The following is a 16,081-nucleotide window of genomic DNA, read 5'->3' as shown; positions in this document are numbered from 1 at the left end:
GATCAACACACTGTTATATCTCAATATTAAATTTAACTTGAATTAAACAGAAGAGCCTGAGAAAATAAAATCCGATCATAATGGATTAAAAAAACTCATCCAATCTTTTCCTTTTAACTTGTACAACTATGGATCCAATGAAAGCTAGACGGTTAAAGAATACCAAAATACCAAATGCAGACGAACATCAAGCTAATAAGTTAAAATCAATGACTTGCTTTAGACTGAAGAATATATTGGTCACTTTTTCATTAACGATGCCAAAAAAGGAACTTGTATGCACATACCTCCTTAAAACATACAGTGATGCTTCTCAGGTTTTCAAATCAATGAATTCCTAAGTTGTCAACCTGTGGCAACTACCCTCTGAAACATTTCATGCAGTACTAGCATAAAGCTAGTCAACACAAATCAAGGACTTCAGTAGGAGTGCCAAGGAGCCGCGTGGACATGGGGGTCCTGCACCTCACGGCGTGGTGTCTCGATCCCGCTGTGATTCCGCGCGAGGTCGACCTCCATGTGGTGGAGCCGGATGAGCCACCGTCGTTGGCAGACATGGCGGCGTCTTCCATGGCCGTCGTTCCACCCCATATCAACACCCTAGTATATCCCCTGCTGGTTCACGTGACGAGGACGATCGATTTCAGGCGGGACACGCCGGGCGGCGCGGCATCTGGCGATAGCGACGGCGGCAGGATGGCGGGCTGGACGAAGCGGAGGCAGTACCAATACACGCGGGGCGTTCCGGATGTGCTACCTGGGGGCATTGGCGGCGGCGGAGTGGCTCCGTCGGGTGGTCAGGCTGGTGGCAGCAGGGTGGGGTCCACCAAAACCCTAGCTTCCGAAGCGGTCGTCGAGTTTGACCGGTCAATGCTGCTAGCTGGAAAGGGAAAGCGGCGTCGCCGTGCTGGCCGCAAAGTGCAGGCGCTGCGCGCCAAAGCACTGGCTGCTGTGCAAAGCGCCGGCTTGGTGGATGGTGGTGGGGCTGCTGTGCCTCACCTTTGGATGCTGCTGGCTCAGGTCTGGATGGTTCCGGTGGGGCTGCTGACAGCGCCTCGCCATTGGACGCTACCAGCTCCGAGACGTTGGTCAAGGATGGGGACGTGGTGGTCCGCGCGTTCGAAATGGTGGACGAGGGCGCGACAGTGGATGCGGCGCACATGGGAGCGGAGCTCCGCGTTGGATCCGTCGTGATCCTCCCTGCCGCAGATGCTGCTCTCCTGTCGCCTTCGAGGCCAGGGCCCCCTTCCATCCAACTGTGCGAGTCTGTCAGCGAAGTGGAGAAGACGATGACTACGTCGCTCGCATGCGCTGCACCCATGTTGGGCTCCCCTCGCTGTGGCCCAGGGCCCTCCTCGCCATGTCAGCAGGGCACTTCCCTGGTGAGAGTTGGAGTCAAAGAGGGCCATGCCCAGCAAGGGGCGTTGATGGTGTTGGCCGAGCGCCAGTTGGGCCAGGCCCAAGACGCCGCTGCGCCTGTTGGGCAGAGCTTGGTGGCTGACGCCCACGCTGCCACGCCGCAGCATTCAAACACTGCGCGGGAAAGCGAGGTGGCCCTTCCTCCTATCGACGTGGACGTGGCCAATGAGGCTCGATGGATTCGACGGTGCTCCGGCTGGCCGTCGTCGCCAAAGCTGAGGTTGCTGCCTCTATGGAGGCGCATAATGACGAAGCGAATGATTTCGATGAGGAGCAGGTTGACGAGGATACTGTGGTGGACACACCTCTGGCGCACGGCGAGTGTGATGCAGGCCTGGTTTCCCCTCCCTCGTTCGTGTCCCCGACGGTGTGCCGCTTTGCTTCGCACCAGTGGTGTTTCAAAGATCGCGGCAGCCCCCCTACCACGGACATCGCCTCCCATCGCCAGACCTCGAACTCTAGGGGAGTTTCTCATAGCCGCCAAGTCGCGCTCAGATGCCCTCCTGCAGAATCCGGCTGTCCGGCGCAGGCTGGCGGAGCTAAACTTCCAGCCACGTCGTAGCTCAAGGATTGCGGGGCAACCTGGTGACCTAAACGCGGAGATGAGAGCGGTGCGTAACCTGATGCGCAAGCTTGGCCTTCTCAAGGGTGATGAGGCGCCATCGGAGGCTGCCCTGGAAGCCTATCATAAGATGTACGAGCTACCCCTGATGGATGACATGATTGAGGCGATCGCGGAGTTCTATGGGTGGTCGCTCTCGACGATCCGAGGTTGCTCCCCGCCGCTGTTGGGGATGATGGGTGGTCGCCTCATCGAGGCCTGACCCTTGACGGTGGTCCACGGGTGTTCTATGCTGATCCGATGTTGTACGAACCTAAGGTGTCGGTGGCCAATGTGTGAGGCCTCAATGATCGCGCAAGGCGTACGGGTGTTAGGAGTATTGTGAGCACTACGGGTGTGTCCATTGTATGTCTCTAGGAGACAAAGCTATCTGTTGTAACCCATGAGATTGTTATTGAGGCGCTAGGCACATACTTTAACGCTTACTTCTGCTTGCCGGCGACTGATACTAGGAGGGATTATTGTGGCTTGGACTAGCCGGGTGGTGCAGCTCGACAACGCCCACTACGGGGCTAATAGTGTCACAGCTAGGGTCTCCTCGCTGGGTGGTGGCCCTGATTGGTGGCTGACGTGTGTCTATGGTCCACAGGCTGAGACTGATAAGGTCGCCTTCCTGGAGGAACTCCGCGACGTCCGTAGGGGTCACCCTGGACCTTGGGCTCTCTGCAGGGATTTTAACCTGATCTATCGCGCTGAGGACAAAAACAACGGTAACCTAAACCGTAGGATGATGAGCAGATTTTGGCGCTTCTTGAATGACTGCGAGCTAAAGGAGATCTACCTCCACGGACGCCATTACACGTGGTCTAACGAGAGGGAAACGCCCACTCTCGTCCGGCTGGATCGGGTGTTCGTCACGGCTGCTTGGGAGGAGCTACATAGCAGCTGCATGCTGCGCTGCTTGGCGACGGTGGTGGCTGACCGCTCCTCCTGGATTGCACCACAAAGTCCACGGGACTGAGGCGGTTCCAGTTCGAACGGTTCTGGCTTCGCTTAGAGGGCTTCTAGGAGGCTGTGCGGAGCGCCTGCGATGTTGTGGAAGGGGACCTAAACCCCTTCCGGCGTGAAAGTTCAGAGATGGTAAACCTAGAGGGGGGTGAATAGATTTCTACAAATTTCAATTCTTTCTTTGCAATATTAGGCTTTGCGGAATATAAAGGTGAGCCTAATGCAAACTAAGTGAGGCACCCTATATGATGATACAAGTAACTCAAGCACAAAGGCTCTCACAGGCAGTTATATCACAAGTAAGGAGTTCGGTTAGAGATAACTGATAGCACGCAGAGACGAGGATTTATTCCCGTGTTCCCTTCCTTTGCAAGAAGGTGCGTCACGTTTGGAGGGGTGGAGGTCTCACGAAGGATTCCCCAATGCCACGAAGGCTCACCCTATTCTCCGGAGCCTATCCCACGAAGGAATAGCTCACTCACTTGTGGTAGACTTTGAGGCCGCCTCCAAACCTTCACAATCTTGTCAGGAGCAAATCCACAGCCCGGATGCTTCCGGACCTCTCTTGCCCACCTAGGGTTTCCAAGGAACCCTAGAGAGCAAGTTTCTTGATGAGTACAAGGGGGAACAAGATTTGGTTCGGTAGAACGGTAGATCGGGCCCTCCTCTATCTTTTCCCCGGAGGGATTTGAGTTTGGGTGGAGGAGAAGGGAGATCTGAGGCTCTTGGTGTTTCTAACAATGGAGTATGAGAGAGAGCTCAAGAACAGCTTGTAGTGTAGTGCCTAACTGTTCAGAGGTAGGAGAAGGTTCTTTTATAGTGTTACTTGAAATATGGCCGTTGCAAGTTGCACCTCAGCTTTTGCTTCGAGGAACCCAGTTGACCAGGCCTGGGACCGGAGCAACCGGTCCAAACCGGAGCTGGGGCCGGACCTTGACCGGGGCGAAGTTTATCACGCAGTATGCTGCCCTCGGATGTCACCGGAGCAGGACCCGGTCTGTGCCGGGGCATCCGGTCCACAGCCCGGTCGGACCGGGCCTCTGACCGAACCAGTCCGGTCCAAACCGGACGACAGGCTGGGCCAATGCCGGGCGAAGGGGGAAAGCCCCGTGGATCGCACCTGACGTGCACCGGTCCAGGGGCCGGTCGGGACCGTGTCACCCTGCGCCACGGCCGGTCTGACCGGGCCATTGGCCGGCCAGGTGCTGAAGAACCCTTCTTGATTTTTGTCGAAGTGGGGGGGTCTCCCTTTACCTACTTGTTCCATTGATGCACCATTATGCCTCTTTGGCTAATACCTGAGAATAATCTCATAGACATGTATTAGACCAAATACTCTAGCACGGTGTCATTGTTACCAAAATAATGGATAAGGGTAAAATACCCTTACAATCTCCCCCTTTTTGTTATACGATGAAAAACCGAGCTAGAGTCACATATAGATGTTATGATAAGCTCTAAACCTTGATTCCATATAAGATATTAAGACAACTCCCCCATAATGTGTGCACTTGGAGAATTTGTGTTTGAATGCAAAGTGCACCATTTGTGAAATATGAGAAGCTCCCCCAATATCTTTAGGAAGCAAGCATGGTATGTATATGTATACATCAAGATATATAAGCATAAAGCATAATCATCCTAACATAGAGATTAAGCATACAAATACTTGTCCATACATGAATTATTCGAAGTAGAAAATGGTTCTTGAAAATGGAAAGTAAGCAAATAATCACAAGCCAAATAAGAAGCAAATAAAATGTCAAGCATTGCTTGTGCAACCAAGGGAACCCCGTGATCCTAGACTCTACTCTCTTCTCCCCCGTTGGCATCGGAACACCAAAAAGGCGAAGAAAAAAGTAGGGATGCTATCGCTCCCATCAGTAGAACTCTGTCCCGGCGGGTGGAGAGCCATCCTTATACTCATCATCATCCTCATTTTCATTCTCTTCATTGTCTTCATCATCGTCATCTCCATGTCCAGCAGTATCAGGGTCCTGAGAAGATCTAGGAGGAAGACCACCATGAGCATACATGGAGAGATCAAAGTTTTGGAGAATCTCATCATCAATGGGAGGCATCTCCCAAGTTGGTGCAGCCACAGGCTCCATCTCAGGTCCAGGAGGAGGAACATGCTGATTCCTTGCAGCCATGAACTCATTTTGGCGCCTCCTAGTTTCCTGGCTCAAGGCAAGACTTTGATGAGCAACATCATTTGTATTCCCGCACATCTGCCACAGGCTGGCTAAGGAACGAGAGGCACCACGCTTGGGGCGCCTAGAATAGCTGGAGCTATCTGCAGGATCATGCCTCTCCTTGGTGCGGCGCTCAGAAGGCATCATAGCTGGAACTTCTGGTCTATCTCCCTGCTGGGGAACCTTGTACAGTTCCATCTTGACTAGCTGTCCTTTCTTGTTGTTGGGAGTTGGCACAACACTGTTGATGAGCTGCTGAATGTACTGTGCATAGTTGGGAGTCATGCGACCTCGAACAGAGCGCCTCAGTTCACAATAGAGGAAGTCATAGCCATCAATATTCCTCAAGTTCTCAGGACGGCAATAGTACATGAGATTCAGATGATAAGCCATGCATTCACTTGTATCTCCTGACTTGCTGATGAGATTCTCTCGGAAGAGCTTGGCAAGCACAAAGTAAGAATAGTACATCCCGGAGATAGTAGGAGGATCAGCTGTAGGTTCTGGAGGATAGCAGAAAGCAATGTCCCCATGAGTGAACTTGTCCTGGGAGTGAATCTTGAAACCATGAGCACAGCCGGCACCAAATCCCATGGCTTCACAGAAATCAAGATAATTGCAAGTGTATTTCTCTTGACCAGTCATCCAAGTCATGGTGCGAGCGGGATCATCATGAAAGAACACGGTGCAATGGAATTGACGGACAAGAATTGGGCAATATAACCCAACTCCCTTTGTACCACCGGGCTTCAAGCACACAAGATCAAACAGTCCCAACTGCTGCAAGGTATTGACCACAAAGCGGTACTTGGTGGCTTGATGCATGGTGAGTACTTTCTTGTTGATATCCTTGGGCATCACAACCACACCATTCTTCATGCACTCTCTGGAGTTGTAAAAATCATCCCATAAGGTCGCTTGAGTGTTGGTCCAGAACTCCATATGTGTACCATCATAAGTCCTTTCCTCGAACCGATAGGGATTGGCCTCTCGGAGTCTTCTCCAATCAGAAACATGCATTGTGCCCACATTGAATGCTGGTACAGTCTCAACAAGATCATCCTCTTGAGCTGTCTGTTTGTCTTTCTTTCTCTTGGTGTTTGACTTGCTTCTACCACCAGCTGAACTACTTGGACCACTGCTCTGAGCTGCTCTGCTAGGCATACGAGAGCTTGTGCGACACCATGGAGGCCTCTCATGCCCACCTCTCTTGGAAACAGTGCCACGAGCATCATCACCTGAATCCCCTGTGAATGAGCAAATAGAGCGAGGATAGCAGTGGGATAAGTGTACATGTCATCAGAAATAAGGAGGCCAAGGATTATAGCATATGTTCAAGTGCTTTGATGAATTTATGCAAAAGACTGGGATACCCGGCGTATGGTCCGGTCCAACCGGACGAGAGACCGGACTGGCCGGTCTGTCATCCGGTTGACCGGGCTACGCGCCGGACCGGCCGGTGTGAGGGCCGGTTGAACGGGCCTGCGGTCGGGTGCTGTCGATTTGTAAAGTTTACCCAGAATTTCAACCACAAAATCATGCAAAAACTCATAAACTTGAACACATACTATATCATTGAGAGTGGAACATGTGCATAGTGGTGTGAGACACTCTAATGGCATGAGGACTTACAAACCCTAACCCTAAATTTTCTCAAAATTCCTCAAAGATATGCAATGTGTGAGGAAAATGAGAAGGAGGGGAATGGAAGAGGGATTTACCCGAAGACATGGTCCTCCTTGCTCAAGGAACAAAGAGAACAGCTAGAGAGGGCTTGAGGGTCAAATCCTCAAGATCTCCAAATGTGGCTTGAGAGGGACCAAATCCCTTGGTGGAGATGATCCAATGTGCCCAATCTATGGTGTGGTGAAGTTTGGAAGGATTCTAGTGGTGGGAAAGCCCTAGGAAGAGGTGTGGGTGAAGGAGGAGGCGCCATGGTGTCTATGGTGGAGGGGGAAGTGAGGAAGAAGACCCCCAAGGGGTAACCTCCTCCCCACTTAACAGCCGCACGACCGGCGCACCGCCCGGTTGACCGGGCCAGTGACCGGATGGCCCGGCGCTGAGGCCGGTCCGACCGGACCAGTGACCGACCCACACTACTTTGCCTCGTTTTGCCCCTATTCTTTGTGCACTTGTGTGTGTATGCTCAGAAGATGACATGTACATATAGATAGATAGATGTATGATGAGACGAGCATAGACATGGGGTAGGAAACACAAGGTTTTCTAGGCATACCGATTGGAGTGAAATCCAAACAAGATGCAAATAGCAACAATGGGCATGATTCAAAATATATCAAGAATCATAAATCATTTTGAAATAGTTTTGCAATAAGATCATTTAGCCTTATATATATATTCAAATCAATTTGCAATTGAGGCTTAATGAGGGGCGGGGGATTACTCCCCCTATGTTAAAGCGCAAATGTCATGGGACCTCGAAGAGACATGCTTGGGTCCATATAATGACATTGGGTCTATTTATGTTGCACACATAGGTATGCATCAAACCAAGCCATGGTAAGATGACTATCCCCATATGTGCTGCACCTCTAAGCTAGATAGAAAGATAAATGCAAGAATATAGTGCAAGAAGTTATTCAATCTAAGTTTTTAGGATCAAGAATACCAAGTTCTTCTCTCAAGTTTACAAACCAGGCTTCATCCAAAGGCTTAGTGAAAATATCCGCCAATTGGTACGTTGTTCCCACATGAGTGAGATCAATGTCCCCATTGGAGACATGGTCATGTAGAAAGTGATGGAATGTCAATGTGTTTGGTGCGACAATGTTGAACCAGGTTATTTGCGATCTTTATTGCACTTTTGTTGTCACATAGAAGAGGCACCGTACCAAGAGACACACCATAGTCTTTCATGGTTTGCTTCATCCATAACAACTGAGTGCAACAAGATGCTGCGGATATGTATTCGGCTTCGGCGGTGGATAGGGCGGTGGAGTTTTGTTTCTTGGATGACCAACTCACCAATGACCGGCCAATGAATTGGCAAGCCCCGGAGGTAGACTTCCGGTCAACCTTATCACCGGCCCAATTGGAATCCAAATAGCCAATGAGCTCAAAGGTTGACCCATTTGGATACCATAGCCCGAGAGTAGGAGTGAGAACAAGGTATCTTAGAATCCGTTTGACTTCCATCAAATGGCTCTCCTTAGGAGCAGATTGAAAACGAGCACACATCCCTACACTTAGCATGATATCCTTCCTAGAGGCACAAAGGTAGAGCAAGGATCTTATCATGGAACGGTATACCTTTATGTCCACATCCTTCTCACCATCACATGAGCCAAGCTGCCCCTTTACAGGCATAGGTGTCTTCATTGGGGTTGCATTGGCCATGTTAAACTTCTTGAGCATGTCCTTCACATACTTTTCTTGAGAGATGAAGGTGGCTTTTGCAAGTTGCCTCACTTGGAAGCCTAAAAAGAACTTCAACTCTCCCATCATGGACATCCCAAATTTCCTAGTCATCAATACCTCAAAGCTTTGTTATGTTTGGGGTTAGTTCTACCAAATATAATATCATCAACATATATTTGACATATAAATAGGCCACCCCCTTTAACCCGTTTGGTCAAAAGGGTGGAATCCACCGTACCTATGCAAAACCCATCATTTAGTAAGAAATCCCTATGGAACTCATACCAAGCCCGTGGAGCTTGCTTGAGACCGTAGAGTGCCTTATGGAGTAAATACACATGGTTGGGTCGGCATGGGTCTTCGAAACCCGGAGGTTGAGCCACATATGCAGTTTCTTTTAGGGGACCATTAAAAAATGCACTTTTCACATCCATTTTATATAGTTTGAAATTGTGGAAAGATGCAAATGCAAGCAAAAGACGAATAGCTTCAAGGCGGGCTACCGGCGCAAAGGTATCCTCAAAATCCATACCTTCTATTTGGGCAAACCCTTGCGCCACTAACCTTGCTTTGTTTCTTATGACAATGGCATTCTCATCTTGCTTGTTCTTGAATACCCATTTGGCTCCAATAACATTGATGCGATGATCCTTGGGTCTCTCAACTAGAGACCATACTTCATTACGGGTGAAACACTCCAATTCTTCTTGCATGGCAATTACCCAATCCGGATCAACCAAGGCTTCATGTACCTTGAGTGGCTCAAAACTAGACACAAAAGCATGGTGTTGACAATAAGTGATAAGTAATGCATGGTGTCTACGAGTTACCACTCCTTTTGAGATGCTACCAAGGACTTGATCTACTTTCATGTCACTTGCCCTTGTGGCAGCCTTGATCTTCCGAATGGTTCCTTCATGATCAATGAATTCATCTCTTGCTAGTACTCGATCATGGGGAACCACTTGAGCTTGAACATGAGTTGAGGGTGTTTCTTGATCATCATCATGGTCTTGCTCAGTGGGATGAGGACTTTCTTCTTGTTCTTCGGAATGTGACTCATCTTGAGTGGAGGATGGTTCTTGAGTTGCACTTGATGGTTCAGCTTGAGTTGAGCTAGGTTCCACTTGGGATGAGCTTGCTACTTCTATTTCATCACTTCTATCATCAGTAGGAACTTCTGTGGGCCGGATGTGTCCAATGCCCATAAGCTTGATGGCATTAGAAGGATCATCATCACCTGCAACACATGGAACAACTTGCTCCACTTGGGAGCCATTATCCTCCAAGAACACCGCGTCACAAGATACTTCAATAGCCCCAGTGGACTTGTTGTAGTATCTATAGGCGTGGGAGTTCTCCGCATATCCAACAAATGTGCCCTCTATAGTTATAGTTTCAAATTTACCGAGCTTCCCTTTATTGTTCTTAACAAGACATTTGCATCCAAAGACACGAATGTACATGACATTAGGCTTGTTACCTGTGAGAAGCTCGTATGGATTTTGTTATAGAGGGGACGGAGGAAGAGCCGGTTGGAGTAGTATACAGCTGTAGAGATGGCTTCTCCCTAAAAGTTGTGGGGTGAATTGAATTCACTCAACATGGTTCTTGCCATCTCAATGATAGTCCGGTTCTTCCTTTCAACAACACCATTCTATTGAGGGGTATATGGAGCTGAGAATTCATGCTTGATGCCCTCATCGTCAACAAACTCTTGCATAGTGTAGTTCTTGAACTCGGTGCCATTGTCGGTCCTTATTGCCTTGATCTCAGATTCATACATACGTTGAGCCTTCTTGGCGAAGATGATGAACTCTCTATGGGTCTCATCCTTAGACTTGAGGAGAAAGACCCAAGATTATCTCGAATAATCATCAACAATGACAAGTCCGTACTTGCTTCCACCAAGAGTATCATAATGTGATGGCCCTAAGAGATTCAAATGAAGGAGCTCCAAGGGCCTAGATGTGGTGACAATGCTCTTGATAGGATGTCTCTTCTTGAGTTGCTTTCCCGCTACACATGTGATACGCGTACAGCACGCGTCCGTTGGGAACCCCAAGAGGAAGGTGTGATGCATACAACGGCAAGTTTTCCCTCAGTAAGAAACCAAGGTTTATCGAACCAGTAGGAGCCAAGAAGCACGTCGAAGGTTGATGGCGGCGGAGTGTAGTGCGGTGCAACACCAGGGATTCCGGCGCCAACGTGGAACCTGCACAACACAACCAAATTACTTTGCCCCAACGTGACAGTGAGGTTGTCAATATCACCGGCCTGCTGTAACAAAGGATTAGATGTATAGTGTGGATGATGTTTGCAGAGAACAGTAGAACAAGTATTGCAGTAGATTGTATTCGATGTAAAAGAATGGACCGGGGTCCACAGTTCACTAGTGGTGTCTCTCCCATAAGATAAATAGCATGTTGGGTGAACAAATTACAGTTGGGCAATTGACAAATAAAGAGGGCATGACCATGCCCATACATGTTATGATGAGTATTGTGAAATTCAATTGGGCATTACGACAAAGTACATAGACCGCTATCCAGCATGCATCTATGCCTAAAAAGTCCACCTTCAGGTTATCATCCGAACCCCCTCCAATATTAAGTTGCAAACAACAGACAATTGCATTAAGTATGGTGCGTAATGTAATCAACAAATACATCCTTAGACATAGCATTGATGTTTTATCCCTAGTGGCAATAGCACATCCACAACCTTAGGGGTTGCTGTCACTCCCCCAGATTTAATGGAGACATGAACCCACTATCGAGCATAAATACTCCCTCTTGGAGTTACAAGTATCAACTTGGCCAGAGCCTCTACTAGCAACGGAGAGCATGCAAGATCATAAACAACACATAGATAATAGATTGATAATCAACATAGCATAGTATTACATATTCATCGGATCCCAACAAACGCAACATGTAGCATTACAAATAGATGATCTTGATCATGTTAGGCAGCTCACAAGATCCAACAATGATAACACAATTAGGAGAAGACGACCATCTAGCTACTGCTATGGACCCACAGTCCAGGGGTGAACTACTCACACATCACTCCGGAGGCGACCATGGCGGTGAAGAGTCCTCCAGGAGATGATTCCCCTCTCCGGCAGGGTGCCGGAGGCGATCTCCTGAATCCCCCGAGATGGGATTGGCGGCGGCGGCGTCTCTGGAAGGTTTTCCGTATCGTGGCTCTCGGTACTGGAACTATTATCGACGAAAGCTTATGTAGGCGGAAGGGTAGGTCAGGGGGTGCCACGAGGGGCCCACACAACAGGGCCACGCGGCCAGGGGGTGGGCCGCGCCGCCCTGGCGTGTCGCCGCCTCGTCGCCCCACTTCGTTTCCTCTCCGGACTTCTGGAAGCTTCGTGGAAAAATAAGATCCTGGGCGTTGATTTCGTCCAATTCCGAGAATATTTTTTACTAGGATTTCTGAAACCAAAAACAGCAGAAAACAACAACTGGCTCTTCGGCATCTTGTTAATAGGTTAATGCCGAAAAATGCATAAATCTCTACTATATTAAATGGCTAGAGGTGGTGAGATGGTTGGTTGGTACGTCAGGAGGACTTCCATCGATCATCGCACAAATTCATGGAAACCCACGACTAGACGAAAGAAAACCGAAATAAATGGGAAATAACAACTGCCGCCACCCACGCACGCATGTCTCATCCATCCAGACCACGAGTATCATTCATACGCCACCGCCGAACCTACCTTGGCTCACGCCATATCAAACTTTTCGTCTCCTTTCTATCTCGCTGACACCGCTCACGGCGACGACGGCGGAGAAATTAACCTTGTCGATGACGCCACAGCCCATAGGTAACCATCAGTTCATTATCTCTTCGGTAGCCTCACTTCTACCATGTCTACTATCATCCAGCACAACCTTGTTTTTAGTTGCAGGGAGGAAGGGAAGAGAGCTCACCATGGACGCCCTGCTCGCCATGGCCATGCCCATGGAGGAAGGGAGAGCCACCAGCAGGGGAGGAGAAGTAAGCTATCTGCGCGCACAGAAGATCCAGATCGGAGGGGAGGTAGGGATGGGTAGTTTGGGGCGACCTTGATTGGAGGTTTCAGTAGCCGGCAGTTACCACTGGAAGAAATCTTTCACACCTCGCTCTACTGCATCTTCAGGCGGCGCCTGAGCGCGAGAACGTCCGGTGGAGTTGCGATTTGACCAACGGCAATTGACGCCATCCCTGATGGTTGCTTTTGGGACTGGGCTCAATCGTAATCGGTACATATTTTCTCCAGATCGGTTTCTTCCTGTCAAAGATTATTTCTTCTTTTACTCCAGGGCGATCTGATCAATACAAATCATGTCCCATGTAGAATCTGGTTACCTTTTACTGCCATCACCATTTGATCGATTAAATCGGAAAGAGAAAATGGGAAGATGGTACTACGAGGGGGAGTACTACGTTTATTCTGATCTAAAAAAGCTACATTTGTTCTTGTAAAGACCTTATTACATACAGAATCCCTTTCTACGAACTGCAGGCCGGATCATGAAATTGGTGGCGACCTCACTGCCTGGCACCGAGCAACGTAAATTGACCACCCGCCTTTCCATCGCGAGCTTCTACAAGAGAAGTGAATTGTTGCATATTTGTTGTGGAGCGGGAGAAGAATAACAGTATAGGTTATGTACGATGATTCTTCCATTGCAAGCCCCTACAACTACAAGAGAAGTGAATTGTTGCATGTTTGTTGTGGAGCTGGACAAAAAAGTGTTACATATTTTTTGTATGTTAGTTTAACACTTTTTATTTTTTTTTCTTGTAGTTGCCGACCTTGCTACGTTTCTCTTAGTTGTTGCTTTTTCTACTGTCACAGTTTAATCAGTGGTGTTCTCTTGTTTTTATGGACCTTTGCAGGGTGGATGCTGGGCTAGGATGGCGAAGTGGACTGATGCGTATGATCTTCATGCTAGGTTGGTGATTTTATTCTGTTTTGATGAGCCTTGTAGTAGTTAGACTACACACTTGTTACTTAAGAATGAAGACTGGCGATCGCCTTTCAAGTATTGAAATGTAATAATGTCATTTGAATGAATTCTTAAGCAAAGTGTGCCCATTTCCTATTCGGTATATACATCAAGTTTACTTAGTATAGTTTTTCATATGATCTTTAGTCCTTTCGTAATTACATAATTTTCATCGTTTCTGCTTGGGTTTTTTTAGAAGAGGACAATCAAGTTGGATCATTGTGACCTGATTATTTCTGGATAATTTTTGTTTTATTTGCTCTTGCCATCTTATGTCACAGTTTTTGAGTTGCAAAGCAGTAGCTCTCAGCAGTAGATATCGAAAGTAGTGTTCACTATAAAGTTTGTTTCGATAACTTGGTAAACTGTTAGGTCCTTGCATAAGGAATTAACGGTGAAGTACATTCGTGTGAATTAATGGACAGAGCACCATGTTATGGCATATGTTTCTATGAGCATGAACATCTATGATTTCTTGGTCACAACTCTCTACCCAGTGACCCTAGAATGCACTCTGATCCAGAGATACCCACCCACCTCTCTGGAAAAAATATGATTCAGTTTTTTTTTTTGCGAATAAAAATATCATTCAGTTACTGCTGTGAGCCTGTGAAGATCACACTATTTATATGTTGCCTGTGTTAAAGTGGGGGGTGAGCAGTATATATTTAATTTTGAATTTGATTTAGATAGAAGCATTTGTCTAAAATTTCTTGTGTGTTTCATCATTCAATGTCTACAGTTTCCGGAATTTGTTGAAAACTGCTACCTTGCATGTTGATTTAAGATTTCTTATAGCCATGTACAAAACACCATCTATGATCTATGTGAGATGCTAAGACACGCTTGAGCATATGCATGGATGTTTAAGCTAATGTTCGTTTGTCATACCAAGAAATATATATGTAGCTGAAGGCTTCTTACTGAGGATACTGAATTGATGTTCCTTGGCCACCGATTTCACATACCATGTTTATTTGAACCATGGCTGTTTTTGGTTGATAAAATGTCCTTTACCTAATGCTTTGCTGTTATATTTTTCTAGAAATCAGATACTGATGATCGCAATATCACCCACACCGACGGAAACCCCTGTGGCGTGAAATCAACGATTGATCACCGATCACCTGTGGTTTCATGGGAAAGCAGGAATAACCACCTCGGTGCAGGAAATGCTCATATCTACAGCGGTACTTAGCGTTGTCGCCTACAACAATTTCTTCCTGGCATCCCAGTTGGCAGGAAAAGCTCTATCGCTCTGGGTTAGTCCTTCTTGGGCTTGCTACAGGGACAGAGTAATATTACTGAAAAAAGAGTTACTAGACGCTGAAAAAAAAATACTCGGCATAATATTTGTGAATTTTGATAGAAATATTGACTTTTTCCTGGATCGGAGTGATAGGCTCGTTGCAGACGTAGTCCTTGCGAAGCGGAGCCAAAAGAGATGCTAGACAAAAATAATACTGAGTTGCCAGATAAAGACGCTACCTCTGCATTGTCGTGGTAGCCAAATACTGGTAAAAATTTATCAGGTGCTGCATGGTCTTCCTCCATTATCCATCCACCGGTTCTGGTTGTGAGAACGATTGGCCAGCAATTTTTTCTAGCGTCGATTGGACAACACCACAATGTATGGCATGTCACAGTTAATCAGCTGTGCGGCAGTAAAAGGAGAAGAGGAAGGGAGACAATCTTATGATTTGTGAGGGTACCTTATGATTTGTGAGGGTCATGTTGAAACGAAAAGCTGAAATAAAGTTTGTTGTTACATGTTAGGGTGCAGGTTTATGACTGTAAGAGAGGTGGAAGTTAAAATATAATTCCAACAAAGTTATATTGTCAACTTGTTTATCGTTTCTAAGCACATTTCTATTCCATGACACCATACGTAAGAGGAAGAGTTGAGACAAGTATCTCATATGATATGTGTGATCAAAGTGTAGAGATGAAACGAGGAAGAGTTGAGACAAGTATCTCATATGATATGTGTGATCAAAGTGTAGAGATGAAACGATACCAAGGGTAAGCAGTATGACTAAGCCAAAGTGTAATGGACGACTCCTAAACCTAACATCGTCATATGAGGTTTAAGTAGCACGTGCGATGTTTATGAAAGTTATTACTTGAACAGGTATGCAGAATATGAGCAAAGTGAAAACTTAGTCAACTAGAAATAATTGTTGTAACCTTGCTTTTAGTACAAATGATGTTAAATTGTAGCTTTTTAACCTATTAAAGTTTAAAAAAGAGTAATCTTTATTCTTTCTGAAATATTACTATGTACGAGACCGTTGCAACGCACGGGCATTCAACTAGTATGACATAAAGTATGTATAAAACATGTGAGTATCATCATAAAACAAGCATGGAACATAAGAAATTATCGACACGTTGGAGACGTATCAGCATCCCCAAGCTTAGTTCCTACTCGTCCCGAGTAGGTAAACGATAACAAAGATAATTTCTGAAGTGACATGCCATCATAATCTTGATCAATACTATTGTAA

At 47.1% G+C, this 16,081-nt stretch overlaps 1 long non-coding RNA gene across 4 annotated transcripts; it reads left to right on the top strand.

Annotated features, from left to right (window-relative positions):
* Nucleotides 1–12,218: 12,218 nt before the first annotated feature.
* Nucleotides 12,219–15,440, top strand: LOC127294972 (uncharacterized). 4 transcript variants are annotated; one of them, XR_007847291.2, is made up of 6 exons: nucleotides 12,220–12,406; nucleotides 12,485–12,621; nucleotides 12,722–12,824; nucleotides 12,920–13,337; nucleotides 13,465–13,520; nucleotides 14,620–15,440. It is a non-coding gene; the product is annotated as an uncharacterized lncRNA (long non-coding RNA). The 4 variants fall into 4 exon arrangements; XR_007847289.2 differs by having other exon boundaries at nucleotides 12,222–12,406; nucleotides 12,920–13,333; XR_007847290.2 differs by having other exon boundaries at nucleotides 12,219–12,406; nucleotides 12,491–12,621; nucleotides 12,920–13,520.
* The last annotated feature ends 641 nt before the right edge of the window (nucleotides 15,441–16,081 follow it).

This window comes from Lolium perenne, chromosome 4, assembly GCF_019359855.2.
Source record: "Lolium perenne isolate Kyuss_39 chromosome 4, Kyuss_2.0, whole genome shotgun sequence".
NCBI classification, from domain to species: Eukaryota; Viridiplantae; Streptophyta; class Magnoliopsida; order Poales; family Poaceae; genus Lolium; species Lolium perenne.
This window is presented reverse-complemented; position numbering and strand designations above follow the sequence as displayed.